The sequence below is a fragment of the Anser brachyrhynchus genome (assembly GCF_964034855.1).
Source record: "Anser brachyrhynchus genome assembly, chromosome: 4".
NCBI classification, from domain to species: domain Eukaryota; kingdom Metazoa; phylum Chordata; class Aves; order Anseriformes; family Anatidae; genus Anser; species Anser brachyrhynchus.
In genome coordinates this window covers 46806342-46830457 of record NC_137698.1, presented here as the reverse complement: position 1 = coordinate 46830457, position 24116 = coordinate 46806342, and the positions used below count along the sequence as shown (strand labels likewise).

At 46.7% G+C, this 24116-nt stretch overlaps 1 protein-coding gene and 1 long non-coding RNA gene across 2 annotated transcripts in view; one reads left to right on the top strand and one right to left on the bottom strand.

Moving 5' to 3' along the window:
• ARHGAP24 (Rho GTPase activating protein 24) overlaps positions 1-21184 on the bottom strand; it is a 236912-nt gene extending 215728 nt beyond the window's left edge. The window contains exon 1 of the mRNA XM_080591963.1: positions 21106-21184. The gene's annotated coding sequence lies outside the window, so the exon portion shown is untranslated. The remainder of the gene's footprint in view (positions 1-21105) is intronic.
• Positions 14332-18660, top strand: LOC308195096. The gene is made up of 3 exons (XR_013951262.1): positions 14332-16915; positions 17223-17955; positions 18439-18660. It is a non-coding gene; the product is annotated as an uncharacterized lncRNA (long non-coding RNA).
• Positions 21185-24116: the final 2932 nt, after the last annotated feature.

Genomic DNA, 24116 nt, shown 5'->3' with positions numbered 1-24116 from the left:
CAGCATGACGAGTGCTTCAGCATGGCTCAGATCTCAGAGACTCAATGAGACCCAATTCCACCAGTCATTTCAGATGGATGGTGGTGTGCAACTGCAGATGCTGGCTATTTTTCTGAACACACGCAACTCTCACCAAGCCGATCGACTCTGGGGCAGATGCGTTCTGCAGCGGAGCAGGGGATCGAGGCAGGCAGGACATTTTTTCCGGCATCGAGGCCACTCGAGGCAGCCGAGGGAGCCGCCAGGCCCCGGCAGCCCTCGTGAGGGAGGCTGACGAGCCGTGGGCAGAGTGGGCAGTGCCCCCTCCCCGGCCGTTCAAAGGCGGCCCCTGGGGAGCGCGGCGACCAGGGCGGGCAAACAGAGCACGGCACGGCACTTCGTGCGGGCAGGGCGCGCTCGGACAGGGCAGAGCATCCCTCCCCGCTCAGGGGAACAGCTCATCTACCGGCTGGCTACCTACAGCTAAACCGCCATGGTCTGCACTAGGCAGAAAGCTCTTTCTAGAAAGCCTGTGGCGACCCAGACTGACTGCCCGCTCAAAAATGCGGCAGTTCAGGTCTCTGGAGGCAGGGAGTGCCTGAGCCTGTAGCTGCTATCAGAGGGTGGCAGAGACACCGTGTGTGTGAGGTGTGAGCAGGTGGATGACCTGCTCAGCCTGGTGGCGGAGCTCAAGGGGGAGGTGGAGAGGTTAAAGGCTATCAGGGAGTGTGAGCAGGAGACAGACCTGTGGGGCAACTCCCTGCAAGGCCTGAGGGAAAGGCACCGGGGTGAGACACCCCAAACAGTGGTGGACCCCCTGCCCTGTTGCTGTCGGGCAGAGGGAGGGGCCTTAGGAGGTGAGGGGGAATGGAAACAAGTCACTGCTCGGCGTCACAGGGAGTCCCCCTCCCTACCGGCCTTGCCTTCCCAGGTGCCCTTACACAACAGGTTTGAGGCCTCGGAGCTTGAGAGACTGATGGGTGAGGATGAGGTTAAGTCTACCCAGGAGGATGCCTAGGGCGAGGAAGTCATCTCCAAGCCTCAAGGCTGCCTCCACTAAGAAAGAAAGAAGGGTGATTGTTGTAGGCGACTCCCTTCTCAGGGGAACAGAGGGCCCTGTATGTCGGCCTGACCCTACCTGTAGGGAAGTCTGCTGCCTCCCTGGGGCCTGGGTCAGGGACATTGCCAGAAACCTTCCTAAACTGGTTCGCCCCCCTGATTACTATCCTATTTTGATAGTCCAGGCCTATCATCCAGATAGTGATGAAATTGCTGAGAGAAGCCTGAAGGCTATCAGGCCAGAATTGAGGGGACTGGCATGATTAGTAGGTGGAGCGGGAGTGCAGGTGGTGTTTTCCTCCATCCCTACAGTGGCAGGCTGAGGTGCTTAATGCCGCCTTTGCCCCAGTCTTTAGCAGCAAGACCAGTTGTTCTCTGGATACCCAGTACCCTGAGCTGGTGGAAGGGGATGGGGAGCAGAATGTGGCCCTCATAATCCACGAGGAAATGGTTGGCGACCCGCTACAGCACTTAGATGTATGCAAGTCGATGGGGCCGGATGGGATCCACCCGAGGGTACTGAGAGAACTGGCGGAAGAGCTGGCCAAGCCGCTTTCCAACACTTATCAGTAGTCCCCTGGCTATCAGGGGAATTCCCAGTCAACTGGCAGCTAGCAAATGTGATGCCCATCTACAAGAAGGGCTGGAGGATGGACCTGGAAAACTGTAGGCCTGTCAGTCTGACTTTGGTGCCGGGGAACCTCATGGAGCAGATTATCTGGAGTGTCATCACGCGGCACTTGCAGGGCAACCAGGCAATCAGGCCCAGTCAGCATGGGTTTATGAAAGGCACCTCAAGTACTGTGTTCAGTTTCGGGCCCTCACTACAAGAAGGACATGGAGGTGTTCGAGAGAGTCCAGAGAAGAGCAACGAAGCTGGTGAGGGGTCTGGAGAACAAGTCTCACGAGGAGCGGCTGAGGGAGCTGGGGTTGTTCAGCCTGGAGAAGAGGAGGCTCAGGGGCGACCTTATCGCTCTCTCCAGGTACCTTAAAGGAGGCTGTAGCGAGGTGGGGGTTGGTCTGTTCTCCCACGTGCCTGGTGACAGGACGAGGGGGAATGGGTTAAAGTTGTGCCAGGGGATGTTTAGGTTGGATATTAGGAAGAACTTCTTTACCAAAAGGGTTGTTAGGCATTGGAATGGGCTGCCCAGGGAAGCGGCTGAGTCACCATCCCTGGAGGTCTTTAAAAGATGTTTAGATGTAGAGCTTAGTGATATGGTTTAGTGGAGGACTTGTTAGTGTTGGGTCAGAGGTTGGACTCGGTGATCTTGGAGGTCCCTTCCAACCTCGATGATTCTGTGATTCTGTGAACAGCACACCATTCAACCAGCTCAACAAAATTGCTGGTTAACTCCCTTGCAACTGGGACATTCATAAAATAGCAAACCGACCAGCAGCATCTCTTTCATGTTTCCAACTTCTGCCAGCCTTTTGTCTCCCTTCAGAAACTGCTCACTGCTAGCAAAGCTCATGTTGCCCTTCTCCCCTCTCTGCCTGAAGATGCTGCAGCAATGGCCTGGCTGTCTGCAGCCCCCAGTACCTCCCTCATGCAAGCAGAGGACATGCCAGTATGCCACCAAATGCTTGTCTCCAAACAAGGCCAAGCTGAACAGATGGTGCTGAAGTTGAAAAGCGCAGCCTCACATCCATCTGCTGTTGCTGGACATGCATCTCCATTTACGCACACAAACGCGTTACGCCAATTAGTGCCACACACATACCCAACATGCTAAAGTCAGGGAGAGGAACTACTACAAGCTAAAGCGGGGTGTTCTGTAGAGTCAAAAAGGAAGCATCCTTACTACAGGTCTACCATTATCAGCTACAGACCCCGGGCAGTCACAATTCCCCATAAAGCTGCCTTGGCCAAGCCAAAAGCAGACCACTGAGCACCTGTGCAGAACAAAATAAGCCAGCACATCCCAAATTTTGGCAAGAGAAACTCTCACTAAACACATTCTCATCAAGTCCTGGATACTGTGGCCCAACGTACAGCCCAGAAGTCAGTAACCTAAAAGCTACTCTTCAGTCTCAGGAAGTCTCAACAGGCAGCATCACCTCACAGCACAAGCAGGAGTAACTCGGTAGGGTGCACCTCGTGTTGCAGCCCGAGGAGGAGTCAGAACTTGAGGACAGGCCAAGAAGAGAAGGATCAATTCTGTCAGAAAAGGGAAGAGAAACTGCACAGACAAGCTCAGTATCAAAATGGCTGCAGCTGCTGGGTGATGTTCAGGAAGATGAACTCTCTTACATCCCCCCTCAAGGCAGAGAAGTGCCTTTCAGCCAAACCATTATTAAATATTTCTGGTTCCACCTAATGTACTTATAAACATAGGGACATCAATATAGCTTAGTTCTAATTGGCAGAATAAGTTTAATTAAGAACGGTAAAAAACAATATCCCATTAAACAGTCTCAGTATCAGCGGAAAAAAACAAACAGCAAAAACTAAACTATTCAACAAGCAGAAATATGTACTCATGTTTCAGACAACAGCTAAGTCTTCTCCAAAATGTAAAGTAATGGAAGGAAGTTACGGATTGGCAATGAGTAAAGCCCCAAACATTGTATCCAGTGGCAAGATGTGAGCCACGGCACGAAAGGGATCAACTCATCTCTTGTGGCACTGAATTTTTCCATCCAGCATGTGTCACCCAGGCATGCTGCATGGCACACAAGATGCCAGCAGAACACACAGTGTCCTCATTTATCCTGCTGGCTGGGAAAACCCATGCCTTCCACTTGTCACAAGTGAGTCAGCTGCTGCCGATCACAAAGACCTGATTCTTCACACCTCCAGGACCCCAGCATTGTTCCTTCTGGAGAAAAGAAGCTCAGCATATTCATCTGCAATGAACGGCACTGTACATAACAGACGTGCTCATTTTAGGGAAGTCAGCCCCAGGCTCTCACCAAGCTGCCACCCTGCCCACCCACCTGCAGCTCCGTGCTGGGACAGTGTCCTTGTAACTTCCTAACGCCCTGCGTGGCTGGGAGGCCAACACAGAGCCCTTCAAGGCAGGGGGGTGTCCCTTTGGTTCGTTAAAACAGCACTCACCAGAACACTCTGGTTGATGCATGTGCCAGAAGAGCACCACAGCATTCAGCTTCAAAATGACGAAGCAGGAGACAACAACGGCCCACAAGATTTCCCCGAACTGACTCACCTCGGTCCTGCCTTACTACCTGACTTAAAAAAAAAAAAAAAAAGGCTCAGGCCAGGCTCCCTCCTCACCTCACAGGCATCAGCAGAGGTCCCCAAAGCCCCTTGGCCTCACAGGCCATCGCCTCAGCACTTTGCATCCCCAACAGAGCTGCTCAACCCATGGCACAGCCCAAAACTGGCACCACCCGAGGTGGTGGTGGGGCAGCTCTGACCTCGTGTGGTGTTTGCAGGTGTCAGAGGGCTCCATTCTGGCTGTTGGTCATTGGCAGCAGAAGGATTTGCGAGGGCAGCACCAGGGACACGCATACAGCCACCAGGTGAACAGGGCCACCATCGATTCCGGGTACAGTGGCCCCCAAGCCCGTACCACAAAACCAGTCCCACTTCCAACAGAAAAGCACTCCACTTGGGGGCTGGGAGCGGCTGCTGCACGTCGTAGTTCTCTAAATCCTCAGCACACTAAAGAGCTTTCGCTTAATTGTGAAATTGAAGAAATCTCTTGAAAAATTAACAAGAGGCAGAGGAGAGGAGACTTGTCTTTTCATGTTCTTCACCAAGGAAAAAAAAAAGCTTGAATGAAATGATTTGAGCTTAGTACTGGCAAAGGATCGGTCAAGAGGCATTTCTGTATAGTTTCCAAAGCTCACACATCCTGGGAATTTGGCAGACCTCCTGATAAAACAAGCCTCGCTCGCCAGTCGCCTGTCATCCCCGAGAGGGGATGGGGTTCACTGCACCCTCAGACCGTGCTGGAGCTGCAGGAGCAAGCAGAAACTGGGAGAAACCTGGCCACAGCCAGTTTACAGGGGAAGCAGATAAAAGGAAATTATGATCTGCAGACCATTAACTGAAGGAAGCACCTTATGAGCATGCCCCGCCCCAGGCTTGTTCCAAACCAACTAAACTCCATCATGATCAATAAGCCCTTGAAGTGGATCCCAGCCAATTCATACAGAGGAAAAAAATAAATAAATCCCTTGAAACAGAAGAACAGCCAAACAAGACAAAAGGTAGAGGCTGCAGCTAAGTGAGTGCAGCCAAAGGTAACATGAAAGGCTGCACTCAAGACACAGAAGTCCACTGGAGCATCTCAAAGCACCACCACTGTTACGCTGTACAAACCATTCTTTTCTCTTCTTGGTTTTTATTCTTGCTCGAGTGGACGCCAGGTGTTCCCTAAACAGATCTTGTTTCAGAACTGCTCCACTCAGATGAATAATAAATAACTCCAAAAGGAAACAAATCTGAAATTTCAAATGCACTTGGGCAGCACAGCAGTTATTTTTGCTCATTGTCTCCACAAGCAAAACTTACTGCCTTCAAAAAGGGTCTATTTTCCACAAGAAAGGTTTCTAAACAGCAGAAAACAGGATTACTGTTAGCTTTTGCTTGCACAGCCCAGAAACCTTAATGCCAACCTGAGTGCAGACCTGTTTAACTCCAGACAGAAAGCTTTTAAGAATTTATGTTTTAAGGACTGTGACAACAGTAGTTGTCACACTGCAAGGAGAAAAATACTCCCTTTTCCTATTTATCCTTGTCCATTTGTACTAGCTACATCACGGTCTCCCCCCAGAGTTTGGATACATTAGGACAAGGCAGGCAGGCACAGTCCCTGCTTGACACTCACTTCGAGTGGCACAATCACTCGGCGTCAGAGCTGCAGCAGCACCAGACCACGCAGTCGCTGTTTCACACTTGGCTTGTTGACTGCTGCACCATCTCCCTTTCCCGACCAAGCTGAAAGGTAAAACTTGAGTTTTCCAGGGCTTGGATTTTCATGTGAAGTAAGCTCTCCTAGGCTACAAAAGCATCAGAACAACTCTTATCCCTCTTTCATCCAATAAACAACTTCTATCCAACTTTTTTTAGCCCCATTCTGTGCACAAAGTTGCCAACAGCAAAGCTCCGACATACCAAGCGCTGCCAGGAACATGTGCACACAACATACTCTCCTCATGATGCTCTTCCTGTTGGATATGAGCGTGCCTCACAGAAGGCTTGTTCCAAACTAAGTAAACTCCTTCAGGATCAGTGAAGCCCTTGAAGTGTGTTCCAGCAAATGCTACAGAGAAAAGAGTCTCTCCAAACAGAAGAGCAGCCAAACAGGACAAAAACGCTTACGTAGATATTAACAGTTTGGTAGCCAACTTTCTAAAACACTAAGCCTTGCAAAGGAGATTTAAGCGAGGAGCCAACAACAGCAGTTTAAGTGACCTTTACTAAGTCATTTCCTATGCTGAACGATGCACACAGATTTAGCTTTAACACAATCAACTTGATGATAACATACAACCTCTGAGGGAAAAAAACATTGGGCAAATACCCTCCGGTGTCAACATTTTTGCCAGCATGCCTTCCCGGCCCACCTAAGAAATGACTTAAAGGAATTGAACAATAGGAACTTGTCCTAGCAGGAGCATGAACTGTGGGACTGTTCCCTTCCTGAACACATGGCTTTTGTCATCTGTTCCCTTCGCAAATACCTGCAATTGCCAAAACCACCTGAACCACCTGCCGTAGCAGCACGCAGGGCCCAAGCCCTTCCCTTACATAACCCCTTCTCCTTTTGCACGCCATTCTGACCACAGTGCAGCTGCAGCAGCAGCAAGAGATCCATGCCGTCTGCAGAAGAATTCAGGCTTCTTCCTGGGGACCACACCTCCACGAGCACCTCCAGCACTCGTTCCAGCCACCACTGCACGTAGTCCCCAGTACTCGAGCTGTGTTTCCATTAGCACTATTGTTCTACAGCGAGGTCAGAGATGGTCCCACCTCCACGTTCTAGCACTGGCCCACTCCACCCCTTCCGCACAGAGACAACTGTTTGCCAAAGCGGTACGTCTGACCTTAGCGCTCACCTCTCCCCATCGCTTCTCAATTTTTTTTTGTGACCCACCATCGGTCTCCCCCTATTGACCTAATTGCACGGGTGCACAAATGCTCAGTCCAGGATGCTCAGCAGCAAGGCCAGAGCACACTGTCCTTAATGAGCCTTAATGCCCTTAATTGTACTGCTGCCAAACATGGGAAAAGGAAGCATCTGCCTGTCCCATCTGAACGCAAATGTGGTACAATGTCGGGGAAATCCCTGTCAGGCAGAAAAAGAGGGTAAAAGTCGATTTCATCTTCAGTTGTGAAGCACTCACTAATACCTTTTTGTCTTCCACTCTCCAGAAACCAACAGCTTTCTCCAGGTAGTGTTTCAGGCCCAGGGTCTGAAGCAGTCATTGCTCTCTTGTCCTTACAACTGCAGGTCACACACAGAGGGACACCAGTAAGGGCAAAACACACAACGTAAGTTGGTAATCCTGCCTAACAACTGGTGCGTTCCTCAAAAGCTTAAGAGCACTTGTTTTCCTAAAAAGAAATAAAACTTTAAAAGGTCTGGAAGCAGACAGTTTTCTCCAGGCCTGTGATTTAGAAGAACTTATCTTGGAGACACCTGCAGAGCCGATGAGAAGCACGCAGCATCCACAGGTGAAAGTTCTGTGGCATCGCTCAGATACAGCGACTCAGTCCCAACAAGTAAGTGCCTGAGATAGCTCACCCCCAGATAAAGGAGGACGTGTCACATTTTTCCATCAGAGCCAGTGAACAGTCTTCCCGGGTGTTATTATCTATAGGTTTCCTCCTGGTTCCAGCAGAGAACAGTTCAAGCTGGCTCTTCTCAGAGTCTACACATCCCCTAAGAGAGGAGCTCAGATCCCAGGCCCCTCAGACCCCAGGCGTTAAACCCAAATGGAAGGGGAGGGGGCTGAAGAGCAGGTTCACTGCTCACAGCTGGCAGGCTGGGGAATGTTGGTTCGAAAACAAAGAAAGAGTGGAAGACCCCAACCGCCAGCAGCCCCAGAGCTGCGACATCAAGCCCATCTGCAGCTCTGAACTGAGGAGCACCACGCCACAGAGATCAGCAGGCAGGGGCAGGAGCGACAGCTCCAGGTGACAAGTCCATTCTGCAATGCGATTAGTAGAATGCAAACATTTGACAGATTATTTTGCTGTCGTGTATGGAAAAAATGAAATAAAACAATATTTTAAGTGAGTGCAGAGCAACTGTTCAAAACAAGCGGAGTCCAAGTGCCAATAAGTGCCAGCACTGAAGCTTCCCCAGCTCTGCAATATTATTGACACCCTAGACCACTATCAATTATTGTGCAGTTGTCAACGCTGGGCAATTGCTGTCACATGCTTGTGACAGATCAAAGTGCTAATCCTTTGGTAACTGACATTTGCTGCATTAAGCCTGCATGAATGAAGTGAAGTTCAAAGGTACACAAGGATGAAATCTCACTAAGGGGATGAAATCTGACACAAACTTAACCATTTCCCTGCTCCACAACAGTTCTTCTGAAAGCACATTTTTGGTGCAATTACATTTGCTCAAAAATTACCTCTACCTATCTGACCATTACCAAACAGAAACAGGGCTGAAATTTGCAGTGCTCCCAGGATCATGGAAAAAGTTGCCATTGCTGTAGCCCACAGTTTCTCCTATTAAGCACCAACTTTGCACTTTTGTCACAATGGGCACACAAAGCCTTGGTGGTACTTCCCCCTGTGCTGGTTTGGGCCTCACCAAACATCACTAGACATTAGCCCCACACAACATGCACCTCTAGGAGATGGGTTGCAATGCAACACGTACCTGTGCAATTGCAACCCAAGTCATTTTTCATTATTTAACAGAGAGACAGAGAGCACGACTGTTTTACTCAGTGCTTTTTACAAACAAAAACACAAGTGGGCAAACTTAAGTAACAATACACATAGATGTGATGTGTAAGTTTGAGATGAGATAGTTTACATAAATGAAAAACATGAATTCCAACTCTCATTTCTAGACTACAGTAAGTTGTATTTCAACACACGATTGCAGTTACTAAGAGAAGATGTCAGGGAGGAAAGGACAGACACCAAGGACAAAAGCACCTCTAGTTCAGCCACAGGATTTGTGACCTGTCTCTCCAAATTTTGGCAGTCTCTGGGCTCCATATCTGAAGAAACAGTATGAAAACTCCAGGACACTATTTGCTGTTTCTCAGTTCTTTTTGAAAAATGAAGCAATGATACAGCGGCCTTCCAGCTGTTCAGAGAGCTGGATATGGATCGCAACACCCAACCACTACAGTGGGAGCAGATGCATCACTCTGATGGGAAATCCATGACTTCACACCTTCATGCTCAAACATTTAAAGTTCCTACAAATAACCTTCTGTTGTATGATAGAGAGCAAACGGGGCAAATATTTATTGGGGTGTCTTGTTAGCTAAGGAAAGCAGTAGGGAAAAAATATTCATCAGCATGTCCTGGACCTGCCAAGAACATACATAAAAGACCTGGGCACCTACAGTTACCTAGCTATGGCTTGCAGATGAAGTTGCATTAGAACCACAGGTATTACAAACGGGTTCACCGTTTCGTTCTTTCACAGAACCACAGAATATCCTGAGTCGGTACCAATCCACAGAGGATCACTGCCAGAAACATTGCTAACAGCTACACGGGCACAAACCACGATGGTTTGGCAGAGGTCTCAGTCAAGCAGAACAAAACAGTAGAAGTCTTCACAAGTGCACACAGTTAGCCTTGCCCCTGCCTGATAACAAATATTTTACATTTGTTTTAGCTAAGAACGTCTGCCTAACACATTTTATGAATCCGACTGACTGCAGAGGAGGTGTTTTATCAGATCTCCACTGAAGATTTATTTTTGAAAGCATTTTTAAATTCAGCACCTGAGCATAAGAAAGATTTAAGCTTTGCTCTTTATGCATCAATAAAAAACATGTCACAACTTTTAGACATTTTGTGATGTTTTGTTTTTTTTAATAGCAAAGGTATTTAATTTCAAAGGAAGTTTACCACTGGTACAGGAAGTGTTATGGTGCTATTCTAGAACCCATTCCAGAAAACAGGTAATTAATTTGGCTAAAATCTTTTTGATAAGAATTTGAATTAAGACCAAACTGGAATCCTTCAACGTGAAAATCTTAATGGCTGCCCTGCACATAGATTGAAAACTTAGATCCCCACAATGTAAAGTCTTCAGAGGAATACTTATATGCAATTGTAGAGCAGACACCGTACTTGGCCCATGGGATCAGCCTGACCTGTGCCTCACCCTAGGCTTCGTGTCCTCAGACACACCTCCTGTGCTTAGGTCTGCCTGAGGATGGAGACTTACTGCTTCTCTTTCAAGGTTACACTCAGGTTTCACGCACAGCTTGATCCTCAGCTGTTCAGTGCAGCTACGCAACTTGCATTTGAACTAATGGGTGTTAAATATAAACGTCTCTGGAACCATGGCCACCAAGCTGAGAATTTCAATGGCTACATTTGCATATGTCCATTTGAAACATGCATCCTTCTGAGCAGGTAAAATATTTCCATCTGCTCCAATTCATGGCGTCCTTGATTTCAAGTCTAAAAGAAACCCACAGGACTATGCCACCTGATCTCCTCCCACCTGGCAGGAAAACACAAAGCATCTGCTTTTGTGTTTTGTGTACAGGGACCACACTGCTGGTTGCTCTCATTGCCTGATTCACTCCCTGACATCTAGTGTCAGGGCAAGAGAAAAGCCACATGGCATAGTGTGGAATATCTGATCCTGCTGCAATCCAGAGAAAACTCACTGGCCTCAAAGCTTAACAAGTGTAAAATCTCAGTTAAGTAAAGTAATTTGCTGTGAAAACTTCAAGTTATTTTTTAATTTATAGAGTAACGTCCAGCAAAAACTAGTGGGCATATCCCTGTAAAACAAAAAGTGAATTTCAAATTACAGCCCTCTATACATTGAAGCGTTCACACCTTACGAAAGGAACTCTTTCTTCAAGATGGCTCTTTCTACAGGGAGATGTGGCATTTCTTCCTGTCCAACTATTTTTCCTTGACACTATCCACAAGCTTGCCTTGGGGTACTTGTTTATGGTGTGAAAATAAATTCATGATGCAAACTTATATAAATACCCACTCAGATTTACTCAGGGAGGATAAGTTCCAGGAGAGAAATAGATTGCCTTGGAACAAATGGTGATTGTCAGACCACAGCCAGGGTAGTATTACACAGACAACTGCAGCTAATTTTTTAGAAGGCAAATGCAGCAAGAGGCTCTATTTCACTCCTTTTTCTCCCATAGCCAGCTCTTTCTACTTCAGCTTTCAGCACATTTCCTTGCCCCGCGTCACATGACAAGATCACCACTTTAATTAGATGCCCTGTTGCTATTTCCTCCTTTTTTTGAGAAGTGCAACCGTTCATTCTATATCTGTTGGTAATTTGCCTAAACAGCAGTTATTCACATGGCTGTAGCAGCAAGCATCCACCACCACAGCAACGAACTCCTGTCAAATTACCCTGGTGCTGAGGAACCCATGGCAGCACGGCTTTTTCGTGGTGAAAACCACTTCTCAAGAAAAAGAAAACCCCTAGAAGCTAACAGATTTACTTTTATTTAAGAGAAGGAAGGCATGCTTGTACAGTTTTATACATTATTACAGTACAGTTACAGTTGTACTGTATTACATTACAATACAGTTGTAATTATTACATTACAGTTTTATACATTATTACATATATACATTAGAGGCTGGTGAGGCACTGGCACAGGTTGCCCAGAGAGATTGTGGATGCCCTATCCCTGAAGGCATTCAAGGCCAGGCTGGATGGGGCTGCGGGCAGCTGGGTTGCCAACCCTGCCCAGAGCAGGGGGGTTGAAACTAGATGATCTTTAAGGTCCGTTTCAACCCAGGCCATTCTATGATTATTCCTTGACACTATTAGTAAGAGCTAAGATCTTGTCAGCACTACAAGACAAAGCACACCAAAGAAGGTTCCAAATCCCCGTAGAGCACGAGGAGCACTGCTTTTTCCACGGTCTTCTGGAAAGTTTGGTCATGCCCTGTACAAATTTCTGACAACTACTGCTCACCTCTGGACAGTGTTTTTTTCCACCTGGAGGAAGGATGATCACCTCAAGGTGCACAGCTAACCAGCTCTTCTTGCCTGAAGCCCCTCAAAGACTAGCACTCTGCGATGTGGTGGCCCTCTCTGCTTCATCAGACACTCTCAGGACATCTGAGGATGCCTTGCTGCACTTTCCCTAACACAGGGAAGCTTCTGGAGGGTCTTACACGTGATAGCAGAAAAGCAAAGCAGGTTTCTAGACTGACCTGACCAGAGTGCCAGGTACAATTAGGGTGTATATAGGGATTTCAACTTCAACAGGAGACTGACTGTTAGGAAAAAAAGCAACAAAACCCCAAAGCTCTCAACAAACAAGCTGGACAAGACTGGGTAAAACCATGTTACATCCCTGTGGCTGTCTAAACCGCATGCCCCATCATGTCCCAGGGCCGTGGAACTCAAGGCATTCCTAGTGCTTGCTCAAAGCACAGTACGATTTCTTTCCACACAAACTAATTTAACTCATTTTCACAAGGGATGTTGCATGCCTTAATGTCCTCCACAACACAACCAGAGACAGAAACTGGGAGGCTTCTCCTGGTCCTGCTATTAATACATGCCACTTGTGGCTTACAGGGCCATTGAAACTGGCAGGGAAAAGAAACTGAAAGCAGACAGGCAGGAAGGTCTCTGCTGACCTCAAGAACAAGCACTCAAGCAAGAAAGCACCCCAGCCTTGCAACTGTGATCACAGGCTGAACAGCTGCGCTCACCCAGCCCTTTTCATGGTAACTGAAAAGCACAGGGTGACAACAAAGGTCTTAACACATTTGGAGAGCTTTTCTCAACCTTGTGCTCGCAGCCATCAGTCAGCTGCATCTGAACCTTCCTTCTCAATTACTAAGAAAGGGACAAGAAAGTTGAATGGCGATTCACTTGAGGACATGAGAAACACAAGCTGACTTCAGTCAGAAACAGACGGACTGTAGATTGTATCAAGTTGTAGAAAATATCAAGTTGTGTTCATCTGTTTTTACACAACCATGAGCAAATCCAGTAATCTATGTTTATAATTTTACCCTTACAGACAAAACTCATACAGACTTACCAAATAATTGGCTTTTTACTTAAACAAATCTTCAGAGATAGATTTGTTGCCTTTTTATAAGTTTTGTACCAATAAAAGAATAACCAGTACAAAAGCTACGTGCCTATATATTCATTGCATAGCTGAGCTAGGTAACGAATCAAACGCTAAAACACATTAAGATGCCAGAAGGAAGCAGTGCCAGGCTGGAGCATCAGCAGAGAAGAAAACAGTAATCATTTTGTCCCGCACAGTATCGGTGCTCACTAACTTCTGACACTTGGCCCACCTGCAGGGTCCCTTTTGAATCCCTGAGGCCAGATTATTGATGTAACTTTCACTAAAATACACTCTGTTAAAGGTTAGCACCTCCTCATTCTCACACAACAACCCTTATTGCAATTGTCAGTGCCTGAACTAATCTTGCAAGAAAACGACGCCCGAAATAGCATCGCGTTGTTGTTGGGTTACTTGATGCTGAGTAGCACCATAGGGTTTCTGGTTTAGGTTTTTGTTGCTTCAAATATATCATGTATAATGTCATATCTACTAGAAGAATCACGTACACTGGGATGTTAACACATGGTCCTTACATTTAGCTTTTTTCAGGTCTTCTTTACTAACCCACACCAACCATTTCTATTGGTCATTTTAGGTGCTGAAGCATTTCTCTGACACTGGAAGCCCACACACAGAGCATTGTCGCTCTCTGAACACAGACCGCACCCGCAAGCGGCAAGCAGCAAAAGCCAGGGAAATGCCAGATTTTCATACTGGCCACAATCACCCAAACTGTTGCTAAGAAACCCACATCTGACTCCAAATTTACCTCTTTACAGAAAATTTTGGCGCTTGATTAAGCACAAAATTCCAGCACAAGAGCAGAGCAAGAGGGTGAAACCCCGCTAGAAACCATCACATGTTCAGGGAAGTTCCACGCCAGTGCTGCTGTGAGCAGCAAGGGGCTAGTGCTGGGATATCACCTCCGACAGCGTGCAGCTCTCCAGAGATGCAAGGCCCCATGTACCCAGATGCCACTCGGTTCCTGGCTGCTTCTGCAGCCCCGGTGCCGCTCTGCAGCAGGGCCCGACCTGCCCAGGACCAAGCCACACAGCCCAGGGGGGCGGGAGGCAGCCCATGGATGTAAGCTGAACGCAGACTCTACAGGGTTGATGATTAATACCGAAAACAAATCAGAATGGAGTGGCTGATACTATCCACAAAAGAGTTAATCTTGTGGGCAAAAGATTAAAGCCTAGCAAGGAACCAGGATAGCTCGTTAAAAAATGAAATACTCTGCCTAATGTTTGCCCTTTTACTCATTCCATTCCAGAGCAACTAGGGTAAATCTGCCAGTGTTTTGGCTTGTAGATAACCCGACTAGTAAATCAAAGACCAAGAGCACATAATTAGGAACTCATCTGTTTCAGATTATAGAATATACAATTTGTTTTCACAAGTAAGAGGACAAACCCCATAATTCACTTGACATTTCACCACCACCTTGGCATATCATCTTTCCGCTGGTGAAAATAAATTGCCTAGCAGCTGTGTTATATATTTTACCTAAATGTATATTTAGATCTGTCACATGTGCAGTCTATGAGATTTGTGGCAGTTTTAACGGGCAGAGACTGCTCCTACTCTGCTGCACACAGGCAGCATGAGAAAACATGGTAGTAAATGGCATCGGGGTAAACATGAAAGCAGTACAGGTGAGCAGGACAGCTCCCTAATACCAATTCATTAGTACCAGCTCACTAAACATCATCCTTTATCACGTTTGAATTCAAATTGCATGGCTGCAACACCCCAGTACTTGGGATCAAAATGGCATGAACAGAGCAATTTTCAGAACTGACACCTAAACGGGTCTGTTGGGAAGCCCTACACCCCTGGACTTGGCAAGCACAAGGTTTTGTACTGCCCGGGATACCAGGAGAAAAGCTGCCAATCTGTGCCTCACGAGCACGTACACGCAATCACGTGCCCTGCCAACAGAAATCCCCCCCCTTCAACAGACAGCCGTTCATGGAGACGCATCATTAATCCATCTGGCTCGTGCTGTATTCCCCTGGGAGTTCATTTCCCTGCTCCATCCATCCCACTTAGATGGTGCAAGTGCTGAAGGCACGCTGAGGCGCTCTGCAGGAGCCTCAGCTCCAGCACCGCCAATTCCAGCCCCCAACAACCAGCTACGTAATTAGTGAGGCAGTACGCTTGACTGAAGGCACATAAGAGGGAATGGTGTCTGCATGTCTCCATCTCTTTTTTTGGGCCATCCATTCCACCACAGGCGCAGCTCTGTTCTGCTTCCCTCAATCAGAAGCTAACTGGGGGACACTTGAAAGGAATAACAGTTTCTTCAGCTGCAAGCATTGAAATAATTCCTGCTGCTAAAACCAAATACCAAACCCTACATATCCAGTCATTATCTTCATTACAGCTGCCTTCAGTACCTGTTTCCTGGTACTCCACGACTCAAGGGAAGTCTATATTGCCATAAGCAGAGAAGATCCTTTCCTTTCACCTGGGAGGAACACTGCCCCCTACACCAAAGGCAGCACAGTCACAGCTGTGACATACATCTTCCTTCTCGCCTCTGACAAGGAACTGCTGCGGAGACCTCAGCTGAATATGAGCTCTTGCTTCAAGCTCCTTCTGGCTGATTTTATATACTACTACCTCAAATACCTCCTTGCGAGGCTGGGCTTCTCATGTCCCATACCGCCAGTGCTCTCATCAACTGACTTGAGCTCAAGCACAGCCCCGAGCATCACGGAGCCCTAGTGGCTCTGCTTTCTCAACATACTGTGTGTTGCACACAGGAGCCAAATTAACTTCTCTCTCTAGCCTTTTGGCCCGAAAATCAGCATCTGCCAAGGCGGCTACTTGCACACCCATGCAGCCAGGCAGAGCAAGCGCATCGGCAGGCACACGGCAGCTAGCTTCCCCTGTTGCTCTCTTTCTTCTAACAAGACAGATGATATCAAACCATTAATAACATGCAGCTGCTTTTTATTAGATCACTAGCAGCGTAGAAAGGAAAAACATCTCCCAAGAGTTAGCCATCACAAGTAAGCGGAGAAAAAAACTCAACAACTAATTGGCTGAAGTGCATTTAATCCAGAAGGTCAGCCGGCTGTAAGAGATGAAAGGGCACTTTCCAAGGGGTCAGAGTGCAAGCTCTCATAATAAGGGAAGCATCCTCAAGAACATTTTTATTACTCACAAGTTAAAGCAATGACTGGGACAGCCCCAGAAAATCATTCATACACAGTAACATACTCTGAGACAAGGGGAGGAACCCAGCTTGGTCCCGTTCTCTCTATTTTGACATGCATAGGCTAGCTTTTTTCCCTTGTAGTCTCAAGTGACAGCACTCATGTACCATCACATGCTGTAGTAAAACTGTTACCACCAACACAAGTATTTTTTCCATCCATGTGAACACATCTGTAGCTCATTTTGAAAATCTACAGAAGGGCTTAACCACTTACAGAGGTCTGAGTACCACACCTACATTTGGAGCATGACTAATTCTCAGGGGAACTGTTACCCTCGGGAGCATGCAGCTGAAACTGTCATGGCCAGGGGAATTGTGCTATGTACGACATTCATCTTGCCCACCAAATGCTGCTGAAAGGAATACGCACATCAAATCCATGATGTTGTCTTCCTCCGCAGTCAAGTAAGAAAACCAGCACCCTCCTGGGTAAGGAACACACCCATCAGGTGGCCCAATATCAACTCCCCAGAGCTGTGAACTAGCATTGCAGGACCTGGGCACACCTCCTCCCTCACCCAAGCCCCTGGCATTATGGGGCTTGGGACACAGTTGCATTTCGCCTCCGAGAATTGCCTGTACAGGGCTTTGTGTGGCCTCCCATCACAGCCTCCGGCTGCTCCTTCCAGGAGCCGTCTCCAAACCCAGCAAGGCTGAAAAATTCAAACCCCCAAGGGATCCTAAACTTTTACATACATCTTGCCTGCCTTCTATAATTTTTTTCTTGTCTAAACAGATCATCATCTTTTCTGAAGAGGAACCTATAGAAGAGCACAGCCTAATTCCTGCCTCCAGGTATTGGAACACAAACACTCCTGCCGAGCCTTCTCTCAAGCCTTCCTCACAGGAATTTCAAGCCCAGAAGGTGCCACCAGGGACCAGCATAACGCAGCAATTTTCCCTCCAATGCTAGAGATATTCCTGCAGGGCATTTTCCAGCTAACACAAATACATGACTGCCTAACAAGCTACATAAACATTCTCACAAACCACCAGGAAGATGTTTGATAGAGGAGACATTAGGTTTTGAATAAAAGTTATTCAATATGCTTAAGAAAGGGTTTTTTTTTTTTTATAGTCCCAGCTCAGCAACCTGTAGTCTCTTCCTGAGACTCCCTAACGCACCGGCCTGGAGGGTTCTCAAGCATTCAGCAAGATTACGCCTAATCTGTGCGAGTGCCAAAACCAAACTGCAACACCACTGCAAATCACACGCTAAGAACAACCCATGTGGTGAAGTGGCAAGAATCTGAGAATTAAGCAGCGTTGCTCAGGTTTTGCTGCAGAGGAGAAGTTGCTCAGTTTTAAAACAGGAGTTGAAGAGTAGGCGCAGCCTGCAGAGACCAGAACCTTACGAGGCGATTCCTACTGTCACTCGTGGGAAACAAGTTCAGCTCCTGTGAAGCTGATGAGCTGCTGCCGGCAGGAAGCAATGCAGTGAGGTCAAAGTCTGACAGCAATTTTAACAAGTAAGTTTTCTAGGGAAATTTTCATCTCTTCTGCAAGACATTCCCCTGTGCTGGGCGCTGTTCTTGCTGCTTTTAGAAGTACTTCTGCTGCCCTGATTCAGACTTTTACTAATCAGCTGCTATAACCACACTTAGAGAAGGCAGCTCGGAAGTTTCAAAGCAATTAGAGCTGCTCTAAGCCATGCACAAATTAATTGCATCCTAGTACAATGAAGAGATACAAAGGCTACCCTTAACTGAGCACATCCAACAAATTTGGTATAACAGTTCAACATTTTGTGGGATGTTGTCCTGCCTCTCTTTTCAAAATAGCTTGTATGCTTCTACAGTATGCAATTGTTTGCAGCTCAGACACTTCAAGTGAAGGCAAGGCTTGAAGCAAACCCCCATTCTGCCAACTGCCTGTCTAATAAGGCAAAAGCTGAAGACAGTACCTTGCAGCAAGGGGCAGCACGGCTTCTTGTCTCGTCCCTCCCTTCACAGGTCCCAGGGAGCCGCTGCCACCTCCTGCAGAGGGAGAACATGCCAGAACTGCTCACCACATCCTGTAGTCACAGCCTTCCCCTGCAGTGGAATCTTCCACCACAGGATTTGGCTGCTCTTGAGGGAAACCTACCCATTTTTATTGCCATTGCAGTAGTGGAGCTGCCATCTAGATTTCAGGTAGCTCTCTGGGTCACCACGCACAACTCTTTCCAGGAAATCAAAACCACCTGGAAAGCATGAATAAAACATGTCCCATGCACAGCAGTAAAGAAAAGCTTTTATCACAAGCTAAAACAACACTGCATGCAATTGATTCCTTAGGGCACGCACCAAAACAACTCGCCAGTTTAAAGGGTAACTTTTTAATGGGATGTAGATCACGAAACATTTCAGGTACCCAAACGGATGCCATTTCACTGCAGACCTTTGTATCACCAGGTAATCAGGCAGGAGAGCTGCACTGGGTTCCCTAAGTAGCTTCTGCTTTCTGCGGTCCATTGCACTGAGAAACTGCTCAACCACTCAAACTTCAGCACAGTTCTGTGGAAGCAGTGCCAACACGAGCTCCCCTTTTACACAACACCAGCTTTCACGGTTACAGCTCTGCTACCTCAAGCCAGGTGCCCTCCCCGTCCTGCGGAGGAGTCCCTCGCATGGGTTGGAGGGCTAGGGCACCCTCACAGCTCTGCCAGCACGGCTCATAACCCAGGTTCATAACCCTACCGCCTGCAAAAGAGGCACTGCTTTTACAGCACGCTATTCATCTGACAGCCTTTGAGTACAGCAGTTCTCACCCGGGTGCAGCACCACCAACTTTCTGTCTCGCAAGGCCAGCACATAGGAGAAAAGCAGCTGCAAAGCTGCGCCGTGTTGCATGAAGCCCTCTGGTCACCCCCATGAGAACAAATCGAGTTTGTTACAGCACAAGTAGTCAATTACAGCACCAGTTACAGCTCGGTACTGCCTGGTCTTCTGCATGAAGACTGATGACCTTACTTTCATAATTTTTTTTTTTTTTTTAAATCAACTGCCCATTTTGGAAAGTATTTCAAAGAATTAACTTTCAAAAATGAATGTCAGTAAGAAGAAGGAGCTCTCACTGCCCCAGACATGTTCTTTAATGGTAAAGTCTGCGACAGCAGCTCGGAGGGCAGTTACAGCTTGTGTTAAATTTACCAAGCACTGACTCCAAGCTGCATTACGTGTCCATGCTCAGTGTAGAACAGCCAGGCCAACAACCTGTGCGAGATCTGCAGGTGCCAGCAAAGGCCTGCACACCTGCCACAGCCTAGTTGTAGTTGCTGCGAGACAGAACCCATGTTTAATCTTTGAAGCCCTTCAAATATGACAGAAGTAACAAACTCCCTTCCAGGTACCACATTTAACTCATGGAAACACAAAGAAGACATCCTGCTCCTCTCTGGATTATCAATCCAGCTAAATCGAGGGGCTTCCTCCACCAGAAGGAACATCTCTCACCTGGGGGAATGGAACGACTTATTCTGCTAGTCCCAGCAGCTTGAGGAATGACAGTAGCGTACCGGTGAGAGAGAGCTCAGCATTTGCATCAATTCCCTCTTACCATAATACAAGTTAATACCGCAATCTATGCTGACAGCAGCCAGAAGCAATTGCAATGTGTCAACAAAGGAAGAAAATGCCTGCCAAGTCTGTGAGTGTGAGAAACAAAGAGCACCGCTCAGCTTGGCAGAGCACCGGTGAAGCCTTTAACCATCTTCCCCTCTAACCATCCTAATTGCTTCAGACCCTCAGGAACAGGTAGCAGCTGGCTTAGAGCTGTCTCCTAGCAAGACATTTGAGTTCAAGTAAGCCAGCAGAAAGCTACACAACAATTAAAGGATCGCAGGTAAAGCAAGGCCCAGAAAAAGCCATCTACCCAGTGCTAGCGACTGCAGAATCCGTGCTCTCCAGCCTCACGTGAAGCCATTCCTCACAGCATACATGCAGGGCCAGCTCCACCTGCTCCGTTTATCAGCAGTCCTGCCCACAAGCTTACTTCCCTCGCAGTTCCTGAAGTTTTTCACCTTCAAACAGCTTCAGAAATCTGCAGGCCTGATCAGACCATTAGGTCATCATGTCTGACCTCCTGCAGATCAGACCCTGGCATTTCTCCGCTACCTCTGGGCTAAACTCAGTCAGCATTAGCTGACAAACACTTTCCAGCAAACCTGCCAGTCTGGATTTCAGCAAAGGAAAAAGTGGAAGTCTACCCTTTTCCTGCTTTTAGGAACTGCAGCCTTATTTTCTAGTTACAGTTGCATGTTTCTAACTTCTACCCATTTGTTATTGCATCTCTCACCCTACTTCCGTAAACATCCTTTCCAGGAAAGAAAAAGTATTGTAACACAGAGACTCCAGGGACCGTTTTTGAAAAAATTCAACAGCAAAAGTTCCTCAGGTCCTCCCCAAAAGGCATTTCCTTATTTTTTTAAGCACAAAAAATAAATCAGTCTGACTTGGCTTTGATGTGTTGCCCCAGCACTTCAATATCCCCTTTAAAAGAGGTATCAAAATGTCAGGGTTATTTCTCTCAATGGCTTTGCTGGGGCTAACATGCAAACTAAGAAGCAATGACACACTTGCATATCTGTGTCTAACTTTGCACGCACCCATTTTAAGGTCTTTTTTGCTTTAGTGACTCACCTGCATCCAGACCATCTTGCCTACCAGCACATCCTCACTGTAGCGCAGCATCCACCAATTTATTCTATTTACTTGCAGGCTGCAAACACAAATGCTGAGCTGTGGCTGTTTCTGACAAAAGCCTGCAGCAGGTAACGATTCCTTAATCAACAGCTAGAATGAGATCAGTTCTCTCTTGGCCAGCCGGCTGGGAACAGCTAGCACTTGCAAATCACCAACTCCTGCGATGCTGAGTACCTCTTTTTTCCCAAACCTATTACACCTGCACAATTATTTTTTTCCAAGCTGAATGCTTCTACTGAAGAGACATCATGTGGCTTCTTTGCCAGCAACTGCTTTCCTTTAAGCCAGGCTGAATTACACTACCACCTTCCCAGCCTCTAATTCTTTATTGAGTGAATCTTGTTTGACTTCTCATCTATCTTCCCTGGCACTATGGACAGGCTAGCAAGCCTACCGATGAGCTCTGAGATAATCTGAGCTCCTGGTGCGCTGAACAATGCTCCTCTTCCGGCTCACCGCACATCCCACTAGGCAGAGAAACACCACTTACCACCCAAAGGTACATTTCAGCTAAAATCACCACCTACAAAAATAACATCAAACGTGGAGCAGGTAACTAGGGATTCTTGTGGCAGAAGCTGCAGCACCAGTTGCACAGACCAGCACGAGGCCTTCTGGTCCCATCTTGGGCGTCCAGCTGCCCCTGCAGTACAAACCTACTTTTCAGGCCCTCTGCGTGGCCATACCAGCCCTACTGGCTGCAAATGCATCCTCAGTTCCCAGCCACCACCTCCAGGGACCTTCATACTCATCTTCCCTTCTTTTAGTCTCTATTCTGCATGACAGCAAAAAGGCCCTCGGATAAGAGAAGATGCCCTGAGGCAAGGGGAACAGTTACTGAGCTCTATTAGCAAAACCCAATAGGTCAAAACCATTAGTCAGCAGCTCATAAAGGAGACTTACAAAGGCAACTCTAGCTTTCCATCCCCATCTCTCAGTTCCTTCTGCTTTAAGCAGAAGGACAGGTGTGATGTCCAACTACAACTTCAGTGTTATATGCAACTTCTATTCTTAATAACTTCATAAAAAACTCTTCAGCAAAGAATTAGGTTTTGCAGTTGTTTAACTGGTTGTGTTACCCACAACCTTTTATCTTCATTCATTCTTTGTACCAAACTAAACTTACGAACTACGATCAGGCCTGCCTACAGGTGTTTTTAGAGAATTTTAAACGTTCTAGCACAGAAATAACCTGATATTAAGCTCTCAATAACAGCTCAGTAAGCTTCTTTATAGAGAAGATTTTGAATTGTTCCAGCACCTGGCCTCCCACTACAATATAGCCTTGAATGTTGTTCCCTCCTCTTTTTTCTGGTACTTGTATTCATTTACAGCTTAAAATTATATCACACCATATCTATGTTTAAAGCCCCTGTAGTGCTGTAACACAGTTGAAAACAGCAACACATCACACCTGGGAACAGACAACCACCAACTTGTTCCATTTTTACTCTGCAATGTTTCTAAATCTTAATTTAAGTCTCTGTGATTATTAAATGTACACATGTAGTTTGCAAGAGGCCTGGCTACTCAGCTGGGGAGTGACAGGACTCCTATCTCAGGGTGTCACTTACCTTCATAAAGCAGGTGACAAGAAAACAAGTACTATAGGCTTAGAGAAAGTTCGAGGGATAACATCATTTTACAAAGACTGTAGTGCTTCAAAACCAAAACATCTTCAGGAGCTCTTCTATTTTTTGCCACTTTTATCCATCACTGTAAAGTGAAGGTATGGACCACAATCATATCTCTCCAGATTGTGCATATGCTAATTCAAAGAACAAAAAAAGCAGTCATGCTGCTGCCCATGACACTAAAGGCTAAAAGGAAGCACAACAGAATGCCATGCCCAGGAGTGACAAGATCAAGAGCAGGAACTGTAAGGAGTGATGATTTCCTGTACTTCAGAGCAGAGGATTACAGCTGACACTGAGTTATGAGCCTATGAAATCATTACAGAACAATAACTGCAGCATACCACACCTTACCATTTCACTCAGATTTTATACCTGGGGCAAGAACTTAGACTGTCTCTATAGAGCAGAGTCAAGCTACACCGAGTATGCAGGGTAATGCAGTCTTCATGCTTACTGGCTTTTTAAAACACTCAGTGGCAGTTTAATGGAGCTCAGGTATGTAACTGCATGGTTTAAAAGCAAAGTCTCTGCAGCACTGCAGTGCGTGGTATCCAGAAATGATCATATATTCAAGTATCACTCTCTGAAGTCTCCTACAAACAAAAATGGAAATGTGTATGTACCCTCAAGCATGTAGAAGTTGAAATGATGATTGCAGCACTCGAGAGCCAACTAAAAGATAACCATGCCGAACCTCTCCTTGAGCTGTGTAGTTTCCATAACACGCAATTTCTTCAATCATTCCCCCAAAACCTTCCACTTACACCGTGCTGTAAAATGCTTTGTCACTTACTTCTTTTGGAGTATGGTAGCACACAAAAAGGAAATTAGGAAGCACTTTTTGTTTAGCCATAATAAAAACGCTGGCAACCTGTTTCTGCCTGGACAGTGGGGGAATACAAATTGTCGTGACGGTAACCTTTGCTTTGTGACGAAAGCAGAGTTTGTCTTTCCTGTTAGAAAGCAGATGAGACTGTACACAGGTTTTGCGCTAATGAAACCAAGAAGCAGCAAATACTAAAAACTTGAAAGGAGACAGCTTTCTCTACTACACACACTGCATTAAGTTTTTTTAATGGTGGAGTTTAGCAGAAACCACTAGGCTTGTAAGGCACATGGTGAGCTAGCTTGCTGCATAGCCAAACAATCTCATTAACAAAATGCACTTGAACCAACTCAGGATAGTCAATAAACTACTTCTTTAATTAAAAATAACTATAGCAGAACATGTTGAAGACTTGAGACCTTCCCTTATTATGGACAAACACATCCTCCAAATCAACGCTTACAAGTGGCATATTGTCAGTTCTC